The sequence below is a fragment of the Stegostoma tigrinum genome, chromosome 5 (assembly GCF_030684315.1).
Source record: "Stegostoma tigrinum isolate sSteTig4 chromosome 5, sSteTig4.hap1, whole genome shotgun sequence".
In the NCBI taxonomy this organism is placed as follows: domain Eukaryota; kingdom Metazoa; phylum Chordata; class Chondrichthyes; order Orectolobiformes; family Stegostomatidae; genus Stegostoma; species Stegostoma tigrinum.
Genome location: NC_081358.1, coordinates 47,496,211 through 47,502,728, shown reverse-complemented (window position 1 = coordinate 47,502,728; position 6,518 = coordinate 47,496,211).

Genomic DNA, 6,518 nt, shown 5'->3' with positions numbered 1-6,518 from the left:
AATTGGGAGGGATTATGGAATGTCCTCCTCAAATTTGGTTTCATGGTAACCCTTCACCATACTTTGGCTGCTGCATCATGGCATATAAGTGTGATCCTCACTTAAGTATCACTTAGAGGTAACGTCCCAAACTACCATTGATACATTCACCAAGGTACATGAAACAATGAGCCTTAGGTTAAACTTCTAGAAGACACAAGTCCTCTCCCAACCTGTTCCTGCTGCACAACACTCTATCGAAATCCAAGGTGGGTCACTGGACAATGTTGATTGATTCCCATACCTTCTCTCAGTAAGGGCAGACACTGATAATGAATTCAACATTGTCTCCAGCGTACCAGTACAGTTTTTGACCATATAAAGTGTTTGAAGACAAATAAATCAAGCTTGAAACCAAATTCATTGCCTATTGGACACAATGTTATCAATCCTCCTGCATGTGTCAGAGACATGGACAATAGAGTGCAGGCACTTCAATTTGGAGACAAATGTCACAGAAGGGCCAGAGGTAAATCTACACTTATGAAATGATTACATTCCCAGTCACAATTTTTTTGACAATATGTTATTGGACACTGGGCATTCCATACCACAGGGAGCTTCATCATTGTTTATCATACAATTTAGCTTTCTTCAGATCAAACAGTACAATGAATTTTAGCCAGTATTAGCCACTATAGCAGTAATAAAAGCTGCTTGTTTTCAATGTGGTTCACGACCCCTACATATTAACTTGAAATTGCTTCAGTTGATGGCTATATTATTATGATGAGCATATTGTGATTGTTAGCCACGAATGGCAATCAAAACAAGTGATAGGTGAAAACAGAAATCTATATTGTGGGATTGCTGACATATCAAATAGATGACAACTGTAATTTTCAGTCTTTCGGTGACGCAGTTATTTCCATTACATTATGACAGGCAGACATATTTGATGCAGAAACCTAGTGCAGAAATCAACCAATTATCACAATGTTAGTACCTTTATTCAGCTCCGCTATTTTCTTCCTCATCATGCAGCCACATTTTCTGGGTGTTGTGGATCACAACCATTCTGTCAACTTCTTCCTCCTTGGAGGTGTTTGACTTAGGTGTTAATGAGGGTCTACCTTTGTGTCTCAATACATGCTTCAATATTTGAAGACCACACTCTCTAAATATGCCTCCGCCTCTTCTGAATAAGAACATCATAATCTTTGAGCATCCTTCCTTCAGTCTACATGAAATGGGCCATTTAATTCAGATATAAATATTTAAAAAAATACAGACACTGGAAAGTAAAAATAAAAATAAAATGCTTGAAACATTCAGCACTTCAGAGAGCATCTCTGGTTGGAGAAATAGAGGATCAGTTCAAATGAGCTGTTGATTTGACTTTGGAACATTTCCTGCATTTAATCAATTTATGCAGAACAATTTTAAAGATGACTTTTGCTTGCTAAGTCACGGTTACATGTTCAACATGCTGTGGTTGTTTTATAGGAAAAGCTCATTGTTGTTTTTCTGTGCAAAATGCAGTGATTTAAACAAACTGGCGAGAACAAGTTCTCCTAACAATTATAAAATACCACATTTCATGACGCTTGTGATTCTGTCTGAGGGCGGCAAGGTGGTTCAGTGTTGAGCACTGCTGCCTCAAAGTGTCGGAAACCTGGGTTCGATGTTGCGACGGGTGACTGTCTGTGTGGAGTTTGCACATTTTCCCCATGTCTGCATGGGTTTGCTCCAGTTTCCTCCCACAGCCCAAAGGTATGCAGGTTAGGTGGATTGGCCATGCTAAATTACCCATAGTGTGCAGGCTAGGTGGGTTAGCCATGGGGAAACATGGGGAAATGGGTCTGCGAGGGAGGGTTGGTATAGACATGATGGGCTGAATGATCTCCTTCCACACTGTAGGGATTCTGTGGCTTGTTAAGCTTTAATATAGGCAAAACTGAACATGCTTTTTTTTAATCATTTGTGCATTATTTACCCAACAATTACATTTACATTTAAAGGAAAACAAACTGAGGTTGGAGATCTGAAATGAAAACAGAAAGTGTTGGAGAAACTTAGGGGTCCTGACTGCATCTGTTTCTTTCAGGAAACAGAGTTAACATTTTGAGTCCAAAGGCTTCTTCACAACATGAAAGATCATGTTTTCAGTTTGTACTTTTAAGCCCATTGTCTTATCTGTCACTGCATTATAGATGGTATACAAAGTCATTTAGCCTCTGGCTATTGCTGCAGTTTACAATTGTTGGAGAAGTGTGGGCTTTTGGTAAAAATTAGTCTGCATGAGTATCTGCTGGACACAATAAATTGAGGCCAAATTAAGTGCAGCAAGCACAATGTTTAAAATTAATGGATGAAATATCAGTTGGACTCCATTACAGACACCTTCTGACCTGATTTTCCTGCTAATAAAGGCTTTCATTTATATCATGCCTTAGATGATCCTAGAATGTGTCAAAGTAATTTACAGTAAATTGAGTACTTTTGAAGTGGAGTCACTGGGGGGATCTACCTCAATCAGGTAATATTATAGATATGGAAATTCTGTCCATGTATCAAACCAACAAACTTTCCAGGAGGGAATGAACACTAATTTGTTAAGTTAGTAGTGAACTGACTGAAGAGTGACCAACAGCTCATAGGTTCATATACAACCTGTATATTTGTTTGATTTATATGTTTGGCTCTGTAGTGAGATTTTATATTTGATTTACTCTCAATACTGTTGGTAACACAGTTGGTACAAAATCACAGACAAATAGGGATATATGTTCTATTGATTCTATAACAGAATTTCCACCTAAGCAGGCCAGATTTTGATTGAAAGCCGGTTCATTTTTTAAAACTTCCACCACATTTAACGTTTTAAACCGTTTCACAGATAGCTTATCTTGCAATTTAAATAATCATAATTGCTTACTGAGTTTTTTTTGAAATTGCATCTTTAATTATTTAAGATGTGCATTTTACAACTCAATAATTAACTTATGACTTGTTTATACTTTTGTTTCTTTGAGGTTTTATTCTTGCTTTGCACTGTTCTCCATCTGTTTTAAGTCTGTTTCCGTACCTCTGGCAATGCATCTTGTTCCCTGGCACTTGGAAACACAAGAGAACATCGGATAACTGAAGCTTCAGTTTCATTTCTGTCTCAGCGAGGTTTAGTTTCTGTCCCTCTCAATGACAGATCGACTGATGTGAGGGTCAATAGATTAAAACCTTCCATCCTAATGTCACCTCTATCACTGGGCTGTTCAGATTCACTGTCGATTCTTCCATTTTGCCATCCCATTCTGTGATTTTCCCAGGATGTAGTTGCTCAGAATTTTAGCTACTGGTTGTGAAATTACCCATGTAACTTTGGAAGAAAGTTGACATTGGCAAGTTTGTGAAAAAATTGAGGTCGGCAACAACAAATCACATTAATGATAACAAAGCGTGAAGCTGGGTGAACACAGCAGGCCAAGCAGCATCTCAGGAGCACAAAAGCTGACGTTTCGGGCCTAGACTCTTCATCTGATGAAGGGTCTAGGCCCAAAATGTCAGCTTTTGTGCTCCTGAGATGCTGCTTGGCCTGCTGTGTTCATCCAGCTTCACACTTTGTTATCTTGGATTCTCCAGCATCTGCAGTTCCCATTATCTCTGACGCAAATCATATTAATGCTTGTGTTTATCTAATTGAAAACCTGGAATTGAATTTAAGACACATGGTTTCAATGCATACTCATACATTTGCACTCTGTGAATAAAAATAGCTGAAAAATCTGTTTGCAGTCAATCACAGCATTACTGCCATGATTGACTTGAGTAGATTGCATGTATAATTCTATAGAGTGCCAGCTGTCACTGTGGTACTATCTTCAAAGAGCAAAGGTGGCAATGTTGGGCACTCTTGCCAGTGCTGCTGCCCAAAGTCAAAGGCATTTATGAGGTCAGCATATTGGCATTGCATATAAACAAATGATTCACTCAGAAAAGTTCCATCACTTTACTGGAGTCCGGACCCTGTCCTCAAAATTAAATATCAGTAGACAAGTATAACCCTGGATGAAGCCAAGTAAATTCCTGATATAAAATTTCCTTATCCTCTAGCCACTGGACCATTCATGACCCCAACATGCCTTGCAATGTCGCCAAAATAATATCAAAGTATTACATAAAACAAATACAGATGGAGATTGGTTGCATGTATTGTTTTAACCTATTTGTTTATCAGTAAAATTCTATGCCTGCATACCTTCACCTTAAATATTCCCAACCCTTGAATTTTGTTTGAAGCACACTCTTGATTGATAGCCCAACACATCCCCGCATGTGATATTCTGTAGAAACTGACTCATTGTAAACAAATCTAACAGATTATTCAATGTAAATTGACATGATTCACAATTTGATAACTGGAATCTCACAAATTACTTCACCAGTCAAAGCTGATCCTGCTCTGTTACCATAACTGTTGTGTAAATGGTGATTCTGCTCCATTTCTGGTGAAGTTATAAGACAAATCAAAAGCAGCTCTAGCTCATTTCCTGGATTGTCCCTTTCAATACATATGTACATACTATTCTTAGTTTGCTGATATTGTCTTTGTTATGACTTGTCATTACAACTGTGTTGGTATTACAACTATGTTTGTGTTGCAACTTTGGTTATCCTGCAAATATTTGCCCCTACAATGAACCATTACTTCCAGATAGGTACATTGGAGGGTGTTAAGGAAAGAAAATCAATACTTTACATGTGCATTTACAGAAGTTTTCTTTTAGACATAATTTCTCTCCAAAATAGTCACTGATCCTACTGTTCAATAAAATGCAATTACTTGAATACTTGGAGCAGTGGAAAGGAAAGCAGGGTTTGTTAAATCAAATAATGTGGAGCTGGATTTGTAACAGTACACTTTCTGTAATGTTTTTTACATTATAAACAGCTCAAATCAAAATACACAATTCTGTTATAGAGTCATAAAGTTATACAGCACAGGAAAAGACCCTGCAGTCGAACTTGTCCATGCCAACCAGATACCCTAAACTGATCTAGTCCCATTTGACAACATTTGGCCCATATCCCTCTAAGCCCTTTTTATTTGTATAACCATCCATATGCTTTTTAAATGTCATAATTGTATCTATCTCTACCACTTCCTGTAGCAACTCGTTCTCTACTCGCAGGTCCCTTTTAAAATTTTTCCCACTTACCTTAAACCTATGCCCTCTAGTTTTGGACTCCCCTATCCTAGGAGAAAGACCTTGGCTATTCACCCAATCCATGCCCCTCATGATTTTATAAACATAAGATCCTCCTCAGCATCTGATACTCCAAGGAAAATAATCGGAGCCTATTCAACTTTTCCTTACAACCCAAACCCTCCATTCCTGGTAATATCTTTGTAAAGCTTTTCTAAACCCTCTCAAGTTAAACAACATCTTTTCTAAAGCAGGGAGACCAGAATTGAATACAGTATTCTGAAAGTGCCCTAACCAATGTCCTGTTCAGCTACAACATGACATCCCAACTTCCAAATTCAATGCACTGACCAATGAAGGCAAGAGTGACAAACACCTTCTTCACGGCCCTGTTTACCTACGACCCCGCTTTTCAAGTAATTATGCTTTGGTACCCTTAGGTCTCTTTGTTTGGCAGCACTCTCCAGGGGTCCTACCATTAACTGGGAAAGCTCTGCCTCCAATTTGCCTTACCAAAATGCACCCCTCTCAGTTATCTAAATCAAACTTCAGCTGCCACACCTCAGCCAATTGGCCCATCTGATCAAGGTCCCATTATACTCTGAGATAACTTTCGGCATTTTCCACTACACTACCAATTTTGGTGCCATCTACAAACTTTCTAACCATACCGCCTATAATATCATTCAAATCATTTATATAAATGATAAAAAGCTGTCGCGCAGCACTTGTTCTTGTGGCACATAAGTAGTCACCTGCCTCCAGTCTGTAAAACAACCCTCTACCATCATCCTTTGACTCCTACCTTCAAGCCATTTTTGAATATGCCTGGCTAGTTCCCCCTGGATTCCATCTGATTTAACCTTGCTATCATTGTGGAATCTTGTCTAACTTTGCTGTAATCCATGTAGATTACATCCACCACTCTGCCTTCATCAATCTCCTTAGTACAAAATTTATCCAAAATCCCTTTATCAATCTGAACTCAGGAAAGAGTTATGCAGAATCTTGGTGAGAACATTTCTTCATACACCAGGCAAATTGTTTTCTTTTCACTGTTCTTGGCTAGGATTTTTCTTGCCATGCTAATTGATGAAAAAAAAATAAGGTTGGGGAGAAGATTTTGTCTCATGACAATGGAAAACCACGAAAGTAAACAATTAGAAAGGAAACGGATGCAGAGACTTGAACATTGACCCATTAAAGAAGAAGAAAATAAGTAGAAAAAAGTGTTACAATGGTGATAGGGATCATGTCAAATACCAGAAATGTTAGGAAAAGCAACTTTTTTCTTTGTGCTCAGTTTCTACAATCACATTCTCTTGTCCCTTTTCA